The sequence below is a fragment of the Mus caroli genome, chromosome 7 (genome assembly GCF_900094665.2).
Source record: "Mus caroli chromosome 7, CAROLI_EIJ_v1.1, whole genome shotgun sequence".
Lineage (NCBI taxonomy): Eukaryota > Metazoa > Chordata > Mammalia > Rodentia > Muridae > Mus > Mus caroli.
Genome location: NC_034576.1, coordinates 73,514,543 through 73,532,478, shown reverse-complemented (window position 1 = coordinate 73,532,478; position 17,936 = coordinate 73,514,543). Strand labels below are relative to the sequence as shown.

The 17,936-nt window shown below is 37.2% G+C and overlaps 1 long non-coding RNA gene and 1 pseudogene across 1 annotated transcript in view; one reads left to right on the top strand and one right to left on the bottom strand.

Moving 5' to 3' along the window:
• Positions 1 to 779: 779 nt before the first annotated feature.
• The window catches only part of LOC110298644, a 46,058-nt gene continuing 28,901 nt past the window's right edge, over positions 780 to 17,936 (bottom strand). The window contains exons 2-3 of the long non-coding RNA XR_002378394.1: positions 4,031 to 4,202; positions 780 to 2,373 (exon numbers count right to left, since the gene is read on the bottom strand). This is a non-coding gene — a long non-coding RNA (uncharacterized LOC110298644). The remainder of the gene's footprint in view (positions 2,374 to 4,030; positions 4,203 to 17,936) is intronic.
• On the top strand, positions 3,140 to 3,457 carry LOC110298643 (annotated as a pseudogene).

Below are 17,936 nucleotides of genomic sequence, written 5' to 3'. Positions count from 1 at the left end.
TGTACTCTACAGTGATTGCACTTGTGAAAAATATAAATTGACAGCAAACAGGGTCTCTGCCAAGACAGAATTTGCACGTTCTTCACTCTCTTCCAGGAGAATCTGATGTGCCTGGGTCATGCATGCAAATATCTTCAAGTGCCTTAGAACACCATAGATCTGGAGTTTGTCTTCCACTATTGATATATTACCATGGAAAATTCAGTCCTACTTTGGAGACCTTAGCTTGTCATCTGTGAAATTAGAGTTGTAGACTAGATGATATATCGGGATACTTCCAGCCTTAATGCTCTATTACTCTGAGCCTGTTTTCTTTTCCTTTTATTCTTTTTTTTTAAATTATCACCTCAATTTCAAAGAAAAAGCAAGGAATTTCTGAGGATGGGATGTTTCTCTATCCATTCATTATAACCCTAAATAGCAAGAGAAGATGAACACTGTTGAATTTATAAAAAGTACACTCAACTAAGACAGATCAATCTATATGTGGGTGTAGATATATGAACATATATTGAAGCTGATTGTTAGAAATAATAGCATTATTAGGTATCCCTCTTATTTGCTTTTTTTTAATTCTCTGGATATTTCTTTTAAAAATATGTTTCACTTGTTACAAAGAGAATCCTGCTAAAAGTGAAAAAGAAAACACAGAAACCTACCCTAATAAAGGGAAGGTCCCTCTGCGCATGCCTCTGTCTTTGCACCTTTCCATGCAGGTGTCCATCGGAGAGTGTAATAGTTTCATGGACAGAACTTTTATGCTCTTTGTTTTTGTTTTTGAAAGTGTAATTTCTGCAGTAACATTTTAGTTATGTCTTCCTCTTCCTCTCTGGGGCCAATGCCTGTACTTAGAACTGTTTTCCGGACCTGAAATCCTCTGTCACTGCTCTTGTCCCTTATCATCACATTCCATACGTCGCCTTCTTCAAATGGTGATAGGAATTCCATAACAGCTTGATAGGTGTTTCAGACCTATGCCGATTTGGGAAGCACTGTGTCTAATTTGCAGACACACATTTTAAAAGGGATAGGAAAAAATTAGAGCAGGCACAGATGGAAACAATAAAAATGATTAAAGCACAGGAAAATGGGACCTTGGAGGAAAGATAAAAGAACACGAGATTATTTGTTCTTCAGAGAAGGAAATCAAAACTTGAAGAATCATTTGAGAATGTTTGTCAAGAATGCGTAGACTTATCATAGGAACAAATGTTTCTGCTTGTTTATTTCTGTTTTGTAAGAGAAAGTGGATGGGCTCAACTCAGATTAAGGCAGCCATCAGCACCCTGTGATGGCATGCCTCTAGGACAGAGCGACAAGAAACACCAATCTGGGAAGCTTTTGAAGGCTGGGGAATGTGTATGTGCTTCCCATGTCTCTAAATAGGCATTTGTTATGGCACATGCTGGGGAGACATTCCATTTACTCTTTTCCAGCCATTGATATTTATATTCTGGAATGTCTAAGAGTCTCTTCTGAGTAGCTCTAGCTGTCAATGAATTTATCAGCAGTACAGATGTTACATGTCATCATGGAGAATTCTTGCAATGGAGGCTAGAGATGGATCAGCTGGTGAAGTGACTGCCACAGAAGCATTAGGGCCCACGTTCAATTCCCAGCTAGGTGGGATAGCAAGTTCCTGCAAACCTAGGACTGGGGAAGGAAGACTAGCCAACCAATCTTGATCCATCACTGAGGTCCAAGTTCAGTTAAAAAACAAAAAACAAACAAACAAACAAAAAACTCCATCTCAGAAGAGAAAATGGAACCAGGTATGGTGGAGCATGTCTTTAATCCCAGCATTGGTGAATAAAGGCAGGTGGATCTAGGTGACCTCACAGTCATCAAGGGTTATATTTTGAGACTGTTCCAAGGACAATTGAGGATGAGCCTCATGGTTGGCTTCTTACCTCTGCTCCCACACAAATGCATGTTTAATCATGCTCATACACACAGTGTCATCCCCATGAACAGTTACACACATGTAAACCATATATGACATGTGCATATATGCACACAAGAATTCTTAAAGTGGGTTGCACATTCCACATCGGATTCTGTTTTCAACCGCACCACTTTCCCCTAGAGAGGTGAGCTTCATTTGAACACCAGCTTTGCAAGATCAGTCACTTGGCCCCAGTCACAGTGTATTTTAAATTGAGGTTTTCCTCCACCATTGGAAATGCACAGGGACATTAAGATTCCCAGGCACTGAGAGAGTCATGGGACACCGTCCGTCCAATGGAGGTCTTTTCAGATCCATGGTTCTCTTCAGATTTTTAAGTGTTCCTATGAGCATGTAGCTTCCATCCCATACTGAACCTGGAAGTTCAGCATGTTCTCAGGTCACTTCTTAGTCTGAGATCATCAACCCTGAAATACGGATTATTAGCATACACACTAATTTTGATGAAAGGTAGAAATTTTTAAATTAAATGTATGTGAAATAACTAATTGTGAACGTAACACCTTGATTTTCTTATATTCCTCCATTACACTTTCATAAAGACATTTTTTAATCATAAAACTACAACTCTGCCATATATTCTGCTCTACATGTAGCTATTTTCATTTAATATCATAAAGATCATAAACATATCCATAATATTGATACTTCTGTGAAGTGACTGTTAGTTAATAAGAATAATATTTGGGATATCACGGAGAAGGAAGAAGACAACTTGTGGAATAGGTTCTATCTTACCATGTAGGTTCCAGGAATCGAATTTAAGTTCCCAAGCTGGGCTGCAAATCCCTTTGCCCACTGAGTAATCTCACTAGCCCTACTATCGAGTTAAGGGTCTCTTGCTCTTGTCTGTTTTCCTCTGTCCATTTGTGAGAGTTGATGGATGAGTTCTTTCCTGATATCAGCACCTTTGCACACTGTGTTATTTCTTAAATGTGCAAAATAGAATTTAAAAATATTAAAGCTAAGGGGGAACATTGAAATCGTTCTATCCTCTCCTCTGGATATCTTTCAACCTTTATATACTTCAAGGGATGTCCATACATTATAATTCATTTAACAACTTTTACTTATGAGGTATATGCTATTAAATAAGTAATAGAGAGAGAGAGTGAGACATCTGTCTTCGAGTCTGAACGTTTATGGTGTTGACCAGCCCAGGGTGAATTAAAAATGGGTGATGTTGTAAAAGGCAAGAAGATTTTTATTCAGAAGTGTGCCCAGTGCCACACTGTGGAAAAGGGAGGCAAACATAAGCCTGAACTAAATCTCCATGGTCTGTTTGAGTGAAAGACAGGTCAGGCTGTTGGATTCTCTTACACAGATGCCAGCAAGAATAAGGGCATCACCTGGGGAGAGGATACCCTGATGGAGTATTTGGAGAATCCCAAAAAGTACATCCCTCGAACAAAAATGAACTTTGCTGGACTCAAGAAGAAGGGAGAAATGGCAGACCTAATAGCTTATCTTAAAAAGGCTACTAATGAGTAATTCCACTGCCTCATTTATAACAAAACAAATGTCTCGTGGCTTTTAATGTATACTATAATTTAATTCATACACCAAATTCAGATCATGAATGGCTAACAATGTTTTTGTTGGACAGTCCTGATTTAAGTAAAACTGACTTGTTGTAAAAAAAAAAAAAAAAAAAAAAAAAAAAAAAAAAAAAAAAAAAAAAAAAAAAAAAAAAAAAAAAAATAGATAGCTCTTGGTTTTGTCCCACTGGTGTTTTTTTTTTGTTTGGTTTGGGTTTTTGTTGTTGTTGTTATTGTTGTTTTGTTTTGTTTTATTTTGGTTTTCCTCTATTGAAAGGACTGTGGAGATGAACTATTTAAACGTTTTTATAACCAGGAGGTGTTGAGAACAAATGAGACAAGTGATGTGCCACCATCTTCAGCTTGGCTAGGTGCTATCAAATTGCTTTCTCATTTAGTTGTATAAAGTTCTACTCTTAGAGCAAGAGTGCTTCCTTACCACGAATCTTTCCAACACCTAGTACTATCAAGCATTAATACACAACAAGTGTTTGTTTTATACCTATCTCATCTGTGTCCCACTCACCTAATAATGACTGTTGTCTCTTCAATAGGGTAAGCATCTCACTCTCTCTTCCACTTACATGGGGAAAGCACCGTGTCCACGTTTGGACGTTCCCACTGGAATGCCTGCTAGCACTCCTTTGAGTTCTACTTTGTTGAATGGATTGGAGTAGGCAGGCACTCAGTGAGTGACCCTGATGACAGAAATACAATCGTTTATGTTGCTACATTGCTAATGCAGAGGTCTATATTTATCTACAATGTTTTGAATTGTTTTACTTTTCTAGGAAAAAGAAAGATCATACTACAGGCCTTCTGCATGCCAGCTAACCCTTTGCTTGGCTTCCCACATTTAACTCACTCTTGCGAACAAGCTATGTCTGGGCAGGCTTCATCACTGGCTTATATTTGGTGTAGAGCAAACAGATTTGTTTATATCACATATGTTTATGCACTTCATAATATGTTGTTTGGTCAATTACCTTGTATAATCAAAACTTATCTGTAAATACTGTCTGTCTTTCCATTGATAAACTTTCATTTCAATGTTGTAATTAAAATACACTAGCCACCGCACATAAAGTATTTAAAAATAAAATGTATTATTTAATTTTACTTTTTTTTTCTTGTCATGTTGTAATGGCTGAACAAACATATTTTCAAATGTCGATAATATCATTTCATCTCTGCCCTGAGTTTGGATTATATTTATGGTAGAGAACAAAACAAGATGCAGCAGCTGCAAAGTATCACTTTGCAAAGTAGTGGGTGAACTCCTACAAATGTAAGATTGCAGACTGCAATCCACATATCATCGTCAGTCATAACACCTTATGTGCTCCGTATCCAAGGGTTGTAGTGGGAGTGCGTTAGTAATAAGCATCTCTCTGCTGGAGAGCCGACAAAAGTTTTCCCAGTGATTTTGAAAGTCTTTGGCTTTATTTGCAATTTACAATAAATAAATATTAAATAATATATAATATCTTTAAAGGTTTCATTCATCCAAACATGTTCTTTTTTTTTCATTTTTTTTTCATTTTTTCATTTTTCATTTTTCATTTTCACTGGTCATATGAATTTCTATTGGATATTTTTGTATTTTTAAATAAAATGTATATTAAATATATTACTAATTTTGTTTATATTTTTAAAAAGGCAGTATATTAGGATTGTATTTCAGAATTTTGCCTTGAAATTTTATGAAAAGGTTACTGATGCTTATGTGAATATCCAGAAATATTATTAATGAAATAAATAAAATGGCTACAGGCAGCTTCTAAATGTACCATGTAAACCTTGAGGCCATGTGTGAATATATAATTTAGAGTTTTCTGAGAAATCTATACTCAGAAATGGAATGAGAATGCTTTCATCATTTGATCGAATTTCCATATGATCTTATCAATCATGATTTTACACTTCCATTGAAAAAAGAAAAAATTGCCAAACTATATTGTCCAATTACATTTTGGGAGAGTCCTTATTTATTATATTATTATTAATTTATTATTATTAATTATTATTAATTTTCTAAAATTATTAATATTAATGTCGTTATTAATGTTGATTTTACCTTATGGACAGGAGTTCACTGCATAGCTCTGAGTGGCCTAGAACTCACTTTGTAGACCAGGGTAGCCTTGGAATTCTAGAGAGCTACTTGCCTCTGCCTCCCAAGTGCTGGGATTAAAGACATGTCCCACCAGTCTGCTAGATTTTAAAACACACACATACACACAAAATCACAGGGTTACTATGTAAGGAGAGACAGGGACCCGATAAAGGTAAAGAAGAGGGCGTAACAAGAAAGTAATATGGAGAAAAAGACAACAGTCACATGTTCTTTCCCATAAATGGGATTTGGATTTATATGTGTGTATATTGATTTATCTATCAATATAACATATGACCAGGAGTACTATTTAGAGGAATGATGAAGGGGACTTATAGAAGTGGGAGGAGAAGGCTGGGAAGGTGATGTAAGAGCTAAATATGAGGATTGTACAATGATATATGTGTTTGGAACTGTCATAATGAAAACAACTATTTTGTAAGTGAACTAAAAATTGTTTGTTTTAAGGTCTTTAGATATCCTCTGGGACCCTGGTGATATCATTCATTGCTTTTGAAGAATTTGGTACACAATGTGAGAATGTCACCCAACATCCCCTGGCAGCTCAAACTAACTCACTTTAAAAAAAGAGGTGGGTTTAAAGTTTGTATTTTTCAGGCCATTACAGAAATTAAATAGCATTTCAAGTATTTATTAACTACTCTGATTCCTAGTTTTAGAATCACCTATCAATTTAATAGCTATTTTCATAATATGTCCTATAAAAGTAAAAAGTTATTTAAATATTCTAAGAACAAATTCTTACACGTTGACTAGGTTAAAATAAATCTCTCATCAATTTATTAGATGTCTCTTTATCAACATTACTGAAGTGTAAATCTGGTTAGAATGTGCAGTCTAAATAGAAACACTTATCACAAATGTCTTATTTTAAGACCAGGAAACTGAATGTGGTAAACTGAATGCCTCGGTTTATTCTACTTGGCTGTGACACAGACAAAAATAGGGCATTGGGTGTCTTAATTTGGAATTTGATATTGAAATATTCTCTATCATGCTTTAGTTGTACTATATTCTCAAAGGGAAAAAATAGATACAAAGAAAGACATACAGCACTGACTCGTTGGGTCTTGAATTATATATGTCCTGATTTTATTTGTAACAAGGCTACACTTCCATAGGAAGTACCTTCGGCAAATTTCCCTTTCTTCTGCTTTCATTCTCTGCAAGATTTCATCATCTGGCCATGAACTGTGGTGAAAGGATAAACATGGCTTTTCAGTACCTCAAGACCATCCTCTGGCTTATTTATGCCTGACCTGGTACAGCACAGCTGACCTTGGAAAGTTTAATTGAGGCTAGAATTATATGGCACAGCTTGAGGCCACCTGAATTTAGAGGGCGTGACATACACAAAGACACACACTCATTGACAGTATAATGGCCTGGTGAAGTGAGAGTGTATGTGCATGTGCGTGCATGTGTGTGTGAGTGTGTGAGTGTGTGTGTGTGTGTGTGTGTGTGTGTGTGCTTCAGTTCTGCTGGAAAGACAGCTGTGAAAAGGCCTATTGTAAATTTATACTGTGAAGAAATATTGTGAAGCACTATAATGCATCTACATTCCTCTATCATTAAAACATGGAATTTATTTGTTAAGTAAATGATGATTTAGTTAAATATGGAACCTATTTGGGCTTGAATAAAAAGCAGTGGGTTATAGTAATAACTAATTCAAGACACAACCATTCTGTGAAACATTAACAATTTTATAATAGTTGAAGTTCTTAATGAATGCTGACATTTCCACTTTGGAATTAAGATAATTTAATAATACAAAAGCAAACAAAAATTTCATTAATGGATTTGCTTTAGGTAACTGTTTTAAAACTAACATAAGTGACCTATTATTAAAAATGGCTTATTATACTTCATAAGATTTTGACCAAGATTTTAGATATAATTAGTACATGAAATTAAAGGTGTTACTATTGGAAAACTTAAATTAATTTTTATTTGTTAATTAAAATTTAAATTGGCCACATTCTTACCTATATGCTCCCCTGTATGAATTTTACTGCATGGTAGATTTTAAACTAATTTGGTATGGATGCCACCATCAATAAATCTGGAGGTTAAAATAGGTAATGTTATTCATACTATTTTATGTAATTACACAATTAATTACATAATTATACTGCGAGATAATTTTGCATATCCTAAGGAATTTGTTACCAGGTTGCTAGCACCCTGAAATACTGGTAAACTCTTTCTATTTTAAGGAAACACCAGATTTGTTTTTAGTTTTATTTCATACAACCAAAATCAGTTTTGAAAATGTTCTTCAAACGACCACAAAACTAGACAAAATTGATAAATGCATGATATTCTTATAGATGTGTGTGTGTGTGTGTGTGTGTGTGTGTGTGTGTGTGTGTAAAGGTTTCTGGAGAGAATAGCATTCAATAATAAAAAAATTATCTCTTTCTTCTGTTTTCTCACAAGCAGAATCTCCTAGATGTAAGCAGTAACAAGAATTTGTGAGACACGAAGGAAAACTCCAGTTTGCCCACAGGGCATTCAAGATATACACACAAGAAGCTGGACGGATAATTACACCCATATGTACCCATATAAACTCACCCACAAATGAGGTTTATAGCTGTAAGTGAAACTCAAGATGCCATCAAGTTACTGCACAGCTTCATTAATCAATACACTCAATGAAATTATTCTTCAATTAATTCTCCAGTGATAGAATCTTCTTTGATTAAAATGGTTTCTCATATTGTGTATAGGTTATGTATGTAGAAAATGCACAAATAACGTTTAAGTTTTGGCATCAGTCTCCAACATACATACATACATACATACATACATACCTACTAAATATAGAAATAAATAAATGTAGAAATAATAATGAGTTCATCCTTGTTTTCTACATTGCCCTACATTTTCTGCCTTAGGTTTGCTTAGAGACTTTGACAAATATAATGAGTCTAAATATTGTATTATAACCTAGAAATATAAGTAAAAAGAATAACTATATCAATGTGGCTGTACACACTTATAGAATACCATGTACCATACATACCCCTCAACATCCTATACATGCTGATTCATTTGATTCTGGTTATTATTGGCTAGATAGGTTTACATAGGTTGAAAAGGAATCCAGTGAGACCCAGGGGCTAAACCTGGAGCTACCTTATCAGGTTGTCAGCCATTATCCATACTCTTTCCTAACCTGACTCTTAACAACTGACAACTGGGAGGGTTCATGAGAATCTCCCTTATAATAAAGTGAAAGTCTTCTGTTGACATGAAATATAAATTGTCTGCAGTAAGAGAACTAGATCATTTTTAATTTGGCAATTTTTCAGATGGGAGATTTGTACTGATTCACCAAGCATCTGTGTTGTTTCACTTGGGTCTTCTTCCATACCCCACATGAGCTTGGAGTCTACTATCTCTTCTGACTCCCAACATTCTCCTACACACAGAAAAATATAAGGTTTAGTAATATTAAATAGCAAGACACAGAAAGTGTAAGTTATTAAAATAGTGTTGGTTATCAACATTGTCAATTTAGCAATTACCCACAGAATGTCTTTCTAGTTCACTTTCTTTTTGATAGTTAATTGCCATGGACAGGAGCTCTGTTGGCCCTCCTCAATCCATGGGAATCAGGGGTTCTGGCAGATGGGCATAGAGACAGTGGGAATTGACAGACAGAGGCAGACATGAGAGTGTGCTAGATATGAATGTAATTTGTCAAATTGAGCATCAAACTTTTTATACAGAAGAAAATAGGGAAGTTGGGTGACACACTGGCAAGGTACAAAGAGGTTACTGGATTCTTACACAAAACAGAGGAAAGAAAATACGGAAGGACTGGCAGGAACTAACTGGGATATATTGGGGACTTTTTGGATAGCATTGGAAATGTAAATGAGGAAAATACCTAATAAAAAATTTATTCTCAAAAAAAAATTCAATGTTAACAACTCAGATCACAAACAGCTCCACCTAAGGTCCACTTAATCTTAGAAGCCAGGGGCAAGGGCTTTGTGCCCTTGCCATCGTTCCTATTCTAGTCTATTGTATAGTCCACCTTCCCCCTAGGCCATTGTAAATACTTGTGTATGGGTGTAACTCAGCTGTCTATAGTTCTAAGTATCTACTCTGGTTCCTCCTTAAATCACAAACGTCCTTCTTCCTAGATAATGGTAAATTTCTGTGTAGGGCAGTGACCAGAATTGGATCAAGGACTGCCTAGAATCTAGTTTAGCTATATGTCAAAAAAAATCAATCCTTAGGAGCACTTGTAATAAAGCAATATTAAGAGGAAGCACACAGATCTGTTTACCAACTAAAGGAAGGACATTGGAGCATTCTTTATACAGGATGCCACGATTCCAGGAGACTAAGTTTCCGTGAACTTTCACCTCAGGACCGTGCCCAGGCTTTTCAGCCTGTCAGGCTGGTCACTACTGGAGTGGATATAGCTGCTCATTAATAATAATTCTGCTCATTAGGACTTGATATTCAGGGCTATCAGTAAAATATATATCCTAATATGATGCTGACTTCACCATGTCCCGAAAGGATCTATGGTCACATACAATGAAAGCTCATGATTGTTTCCCAGAAATAAAACTAGCAGGAACCACAGTCTAGGGAGTTACATAGTCAGGTCCTTTGAATTATGTAACTGTCTGCTTGCTTGTCTATTTATCTATTGATAGACAGATAGATAGATAGATAGATAGATAGATAGATAGATAGATAGATTATTGGTTATATATTTGATATAATTGATTATATATAATCGATTGTATCAGACAAAAATATGTGTATATACAGCACAAAGAAAGCAAAGATAGAATAAAAGAAAATGACTAGAGTATCTACCGCTTGGATACAGAGATTTTTTTTTCCATCCATGAACCATTCTAAGATGGATATAAGGTGAATGTCAGATATGCTGGGGCTGCAATGTGTGAAATACCATACAGAAAGACATTTAAGGACTTAGGGCAATTGCTCTCTGGAGATGGAACAGATACCATGGGCTACTCTACCTGAGACTACAGATCTCTTTCCAGCTACAGACTCTAGAGGCCCTCCATCCCACTGGAATCTCCCTTTGTTCAGATCTTAACTGTCCCCACTGCTCACCATGGAAGAGAGCAAAAGTACTGACTTGTGTGACACCATACAAATTCATTGTAGGAAGTTGTGCCTCTTTTATTATGATCTTTCTGATCTCAGTCAATTTAAATTACATAGTAGATCATGAAATAGCAGCAAAGTCTATTACCAATAGTGCATTGGTGTTCTGACAACTGTGTCTATGAATAACAATAATAAATGGTGAAGTGAAATCACTATGAATTGTCCTTTAAAAGCACTGTAAGCAAATATTCCACCCTTATACACTCACTCATCTATATTTTTATTTCTAGCCAGTCTATCAAGCAACACTACCATCAGGACTACATGCAGGCTTAAGAAGTAACTTCCGCCGGGCAGTGGTGGCGCACGCCTTTAATCCCAGCACTTGGGAGGCAGAGGCAGGCAGATTTCTGAGTTCGAGGCCAGCCTGGTCTACAAAGTGAGTTCCAGGACAGCCAGGGCTACACAGAAAAACCCTGTCTCGAAAAACCAAAAAAAAAAAAAAAAAGAAGAAGAAGAAGAAGAAGTAACTTCCTTAAGTGTGTAAATGACGTCGATCTATTCAAATATTGGACTTTTCTGAGAGGGTCTGAGGACATCTCCCTGATGCTGTTAGGTTTGTAACTTGATTCCAGAAGAGAATATTTTCTTTGTGACTGTGAATAGAATCTGGGTATTGATGAAAATACTAGACATTTATGACAAGCAATGTAGGAACAATACTGTCGGTCCTGAAAAAAAAACTTTTTTTGGATTTCTCATTTATTGCATTTTTAATAGAAATTCAGAGAAAGCCTTATCTGCTGTCATTTGGTTTAAATTCCACAGTACTTTTTATATTTGACCAAAGTCTCTTATCTCTTCTTTGCTTGTATTCTGCTGTGCCAGCCTACTAGCAGTTGATATACTTAGCAATGGTTTTATAATAAAGTTTGAGCTTTCACAGAGAGAAGCAGAGGCAAGAAGAGAAAAAGGTTGTGCCTTGGATACAAAGTATGCCAGCTGCCTACCTCAGTTAGAAGGCTTTGAAAAGTGGGGACTTTTGCCTTAGCTCCATGTGTCTCACACAAAGGTATACAAGAAACCCCAGGTTCCTTATAGAATAAGAGTCAGGTATGTGAAAAGTATAAAGAGGAAGGGAACGTCACAATGCATGCGCACATGTGCACACAAAATCATGTACTCCTAAGGATACCCTCTTGTCTTTTAATTCTATTAAGGGCTGGCCACTTTCTTTTTCTTTTTTCTGTTCCCAGCGATAAGTTATCATGCAGTCCAATGCCATTGTGGCATCTTTGCATATTAATATCACCATACCTCATTATAATTTTGCACTCATATTGCTCTTTCCTTCATTTGAAAATGAAATAAAAACTGTAAATGATTTGCACCTCTCAAATTTAATACAAGTACTTTACTTATTCTAATTCTGATTCAAAACTGAGGGAAAATTCAAAACGCAAGTGACTTTGATGAAGAAAAAAAGCTAGCTGGGGATCTGGGCTGTCTAAGGTTTTGATAAAACATAGGTTTTCAAAGTCTTAGACCAGGAAGGGCAGACATAAACTCTTAAAGGAAGGAAGGAAGGGAAGGTGTCACATCACTGCAAAAGACAGAGTCACTCTCTGGAAGAGTTGAGCGATATTGAATTCTTTATGCTGGCTACTGATGTAGCACAATCCATTCACCTGACAATAACGAAGCAAAGGGTTGATGGGCCAGCTGCTGTGGACATAAGTTGGATGTAATCAAGACCTAGAATTCACGATCACATGACCCTATGCAACATGTGAACTGATCTAATCTCTGTTTGGCTGTCCAGATCTGTAAAACGGACACCTAGTTCTCCAGTCACTTGAAAAAGATACAGAACTGCACAGAATTTTATGCGTCAGACTGACTGAGTAGCTAGACAGTTTTATGATGAACTCCTTGTCTTGTTCCATGGAAACAAAGCCACATGAAAAGATGAATCTGTTGGAAAGAACAAATCGATTTGCAGGGAGCAGAATTGGACTTCCAGAGCTCTGTAGGATGCTGCAATCAGGTACTACCCCATCTTAAATTGTCCCTCTGCATCCATTTTGCAAACTGCAACATTGAGGAACACTTCCATGAAGAAGACAAAACATTTTCTTTTCCCTTTAGCCAGGAGCCATTTGGTGTCTCCCTGAACTTGGGATCTTGGAAAGTGACAAGCTGCCACCTTCCAGTAGGAATAAATCCAGCAGAAGTCCTTTGTGAATGCCAGTAAGAAAGATGGGATGGCCTCCTCCCTTGTCGTCACCAGCAGATGTTTCCCCTCTGTGACAGAGTATAATAAACCTGTGAAATAACAAAGGTGGAATTTGTACCCAAACCCCAGCTATTTCTAAAGGGAGCAAACAGATTTGATTATCTCCGAGATACTGGGCTCTGACAGAATGTGACAACTATACCTTTCCATTTCCCTTTCAGCCTCCAGGAGATGGAAGATTTAGTACCCTTTCACACACTTTAAGTCTGAGAAACTTCTTATGGCTTCTTACGAGTACTGGAGGCTGGAAAAGAAATCAAGTTGTCTGAGATTTGCGGCAAGGATTTGTATGGAAGTCGCTTCAATTTGCGGGACAGATGCTGGTGGCATTTTGCAAATATTGTCACCATTGACCTGTAAAGGTGGTACATCTAAACCTCTGAGAGCTGCCTTCACGTCAGCAAATGAACTGCTTCCAATCCTCTCCCACAGCGCTTTGGCTGTTCCAAGCTGAGACTGTCAACATTACGGTAACTTGTGATCTTGCACGGCCATTGCTTCAGTATGTTTTCTATGCACATTTATTCTGGCTGAGGCCTATGCAGGAGGTCCCAAGGTGGCAGGTTCTTGCATGACTCTAATCCAGTTACCACTGAGTTAAAATGCTTTCTTTATAGTTTCAAACCCCTTGGAGAAACTAGATATGACAAGCTGGGGTCTGCTTATTGTGTTTGAAACCAAGGTTGACTCCAGGAAATAGTAGCAAGCCTGAACAAGCACATTTTTACATGTCCTTTCTTGGTTTCCATTTTTATTCCTTCTCAGTTCAAACTCTCTATGAGGTCTTTCAGCCCACCATGTTGAACACTTGGAGACCAAAATCGCATGCAATAATTATTTAAAAGATATGATTATGCAATATCCTTTGTAAATCACCAGTGCCTTATACTTGCATTAATCTGTCCTTTCCCCCAAATCAACTAGATTTTAAAACTGTTTTAAATCTGTATACCACGAAACCACTGGTGAATTATTAAAAATCCACTACTTTTTAATCATTGCACAGGAATACTCTAAATCAAATATTGAAGTTACAATTTGATATTATGAAATGTATTTACTCAATTAATATTCATGAAACAGTTAATATACACACTATAGCAATAACAGACTTTATTGAGCTATGACTTATTGAAGAAATAGAATAAATAAATACATAAATGTGATAATTTAACAAACATATATGTTTTAACATGAGAAGAAAAATAGTGTGGAAGAGAGGACCCAGGATCAGTTACAGAGGCCCATCTCCTAGACCAGTCATGAAGAAGGCATGGCAAGGAAATGACATCAACTCAACTAAGTTAAGACTTACTGGTTTTTTTGTTTGTTTGTTTGTTTTTAAGGGAGGGTATTCTAATCTTATACAACTCAATCAGCTATACAACATAGACAAAACTAGAAAGAGACGAGGCAGTTGTGACGCACACCTTTAATCCCAGCACTCAGGAGGCAGAGATAGGCAGATCTCTGAGCTGGATATCAGTTTGGTCTACAGAGTGAACTCCAGGACAGTCAAGGATATACAGAGAACCCCTGTCTTGAAAAAATAAAAACTAACAAACAAACACCTAGGAAGGGTATTTGGAAGATATTACAAAACAGATTTCATAAGGATTGCACTATCCCAATGTACCTAACACAGCACTAGGAAAAATAAATTAATTTTCTAAGAAAGTTTACATAATTAAACACCTTGTGTTATCTTTCTGTCATTGTCACAAAATCCCCGAGGCTAACAGTTCCTACGGAAAAAAGGTTTGTTTTGAGTAATGATGTGAGATGGTCCAGGGTCACTTGCCCCTCTTGCTTTGGTCTTGTGACACCTCATTTCCTAATGGAATGTCTGAGAGAGGATGGCCACATAACTCATTTCACCCAAGGAAGCCAATATGTTCTTCAAGGGCATGGCCCCTCTGATTTAACTTCCTCTCAGTAGGTCTGATCTCCTATACACTCCACTACCACCACAGCACCAAGTGAGCAGAGAGCTTTTTTTTTTTTCTGTCTACTTTTATTTTATTTTATTTTGATTGAATATTTTCTTTATTTACATTTCAAGTGTTTTCCCTTTTCCAGGTCTCCCCTTCAGAAATCCCCTATCCCATCCCCCTCCCCCTACTTCTATGAGGGCGCCCCCCCACACTCCTGTCCTCTGGCCTTGGCATTTCCCTACATTGGGGCATTGAGCACCCTCAGACCCAAGGGCCTCTCCTCCCACTGATGACCAACAAGGCCATCCTCTGCCACATATGTATCCAGTGCTATGGGTCGCTCCATGTGTACTCTTTGGTTGGTGGTCCAGTCCCCAGGAGCTCCAGGGGGTCTGGCCTATTGACACTGTTACTCCCTCCATGGGTCTGCAAACCCCCTCAGTTCCTTCTGTCCCTACTCCAACACCTCCAGCAGAGACCTCCGAGGTCACTCCAATGGCTGGCTCCGAAAGTGAGCAGAAATATTTTGACATGAGTCTTTTAGAGACAGTCTAGGTAGAATCTACAGCAGTGTTCACATTCAATATTTGTTTCAGCCAGAGAGACACCACATCAAAGACACTGTCTTGCCTCTTCCTATTTAGCATGATACAGTAAAATGTAATACTTGATGCCTAGTGACAGAAAGTCAAACCAAACTTGAAACTCACATTGCTATCTAGCTCCTAAGACTTTTGAAATCTCATATTCTTATTCTTTACATACTCAGTGCAGATTATATGTTGAATATAATGCACACACATACACACACACAAATCAGAAAGCAAAGTATTCCTCATCTCAAGAAAGACTGCACTTAGAAAAACAAGCTTTTAAGATTTATACTTTGACATTTCTTCTGTTTTGAACTCAAGAGTCTCATTAATCATTTTAATACAATATTCTAAATCACGGGCTATTTGATGCTTTTAAAATACTTGCCTTGGAATCTAATACAAAACTGTGAGTCTAAAGAGTTTTATGAGGATTCTAAAAGGAACTCATTCAGTAATAGGATTACTACAATATGAAGTCGAGTGAAAAAACAGAAACTCCTTTACTTTCACGTTTTAAAAACTGCAAAGGTAAACCGAATTATTGTTCTTCCTTCCTGTTCTGCTAATATTTCTTTTCAGTCACAGAATTGAGTTTGTCTCTGTGAAAGATTCTGAGAGTATTAATTAGAGCTTCATGCTAACCTAGAGTTTGTTTTGCCAAATATCTGAAACTCCAGAGACTGAAAACAACTTTGGAGAGAGAGAAAATTCTTAAATTCTTGCAAAGAGGCTGTGTGGACCCGTTACATAATAACCAACATTATTTAAATAGCAGTGAGATGCTAAAGCAATTAGCCACAGGAAGTCATTCTAGCCGTTTGCCTTTGTAAAGCTGTAATTAATGAATACAAATTGCAAAATTTCTTCATCTATTTTTCAGAACATAGGTTAAAAACTGTTGTCTATAGATGTATACAGGAGTTTCTTATTCTACATTATTTCTCAAATTATTTGCAAAGTAATTATGCAGGACCTGGAAATGCTGTGGGGAATGTAATGGATTCCTACCCTCAGGGGGCTCAAATTCCAGTGCATAAAAACAGACATTCAACTAATAATTGAATTCTGCAGTACATTAGATATGATCTTCTGTGGTGATACAGAAGTGATTGGAGAAAAAGCAGAGCTGCATAATAATTTAAATTATCACAGTCAGAAGTTTGACTAGAAGGAGGAGATTTAATAAAAGAACAGAAAAAAAAAAAAAACAAAAACAAAAAAAACCTTGAAGGAATCAAGGAAGCTCTTCAGTTTGCTCTGGAGAAGAGATTCCTGCCAGTCACAACAGTAAGTGCAAAGGCCCTGGGGCCACAGATCATCAGAATTAAGACAGAAAGGAGAGGGGTGGGTAGAGAAGGGCATGCTCAGTAGGCAAAGTAATTAGAGACAACCTTAGAGTCACCAACTGTGTAGTCATTGGGAAGACTTGACCTTTTACTGTACACAAGATGGAAAGTGTCTGGGATTGAGGAAATGCACACCATGATGCCATTGCCTTTGTAATAAGAATGCCTTGACTTCTACTAGAGATTTGTTTGTGGCTGTGTAAGGGAGATCCTGTTGGGATGCTTCAGGTCAGGTACTGCAGCACTCAAATGGGAGATGGAATCAGGGCGATTGCAGTCAAGAAAACTAGGAATCAGGTGAGACTCTGGACAGATTTTGATGGGACAGACAATGGACTTTTCTGATTTCTTAAATTTAAGGTTGAACAATAAGAAAGACATAAAGAAATGCTCAACTTTTGATATGGGCACCTACACAAAGGGTTCAATTTCCTTGACAAAATTTGGTGTGCAAAATCTCCTACTGAACAGAGTAAAAATTGTTGATCTTCCTTTTTGAAATGTAAAGCAAGAAACTAGTGATCTCAATAATGGACAGATGGCTCAATGGTTAAGAATAATTGCTGTTCTTGCAGTAGACCTGGGTTTGGTTAGAAGACAATAATTAATAATTCACATGGCAGCCCACAACCAACTGTAACTCCAGTTCCAGGAAATTGAATGCCTTTTTCTGGACTTTGAGGGCATCGGGCACATACATGGTACACATACACATATGCAGGCAAAAGCACTCATTGTCTTACTATGTTATTTGTTCCTTTGTGTTTTTGCTTCTGTGAAGAGACACCATGACCAAAATAATTCTTCGAAAGGTCATTTAAGCTGGGCAGTGGTGGCCCATGCCTTTAACCCCAGCACTTGGGAGGCAGAGGCAGGCAGATTTCTGAGTCCAGCCTGATCTACAGAGAGAGAGTTCCAGGACAGCCAGGGCTACACAGAGAAACTCTGTCTCAAGAAGAAAGAGAGAGAGAGAGAGAGAGAGAGAGAGAGAGAGAGAGAGAGAGAGAG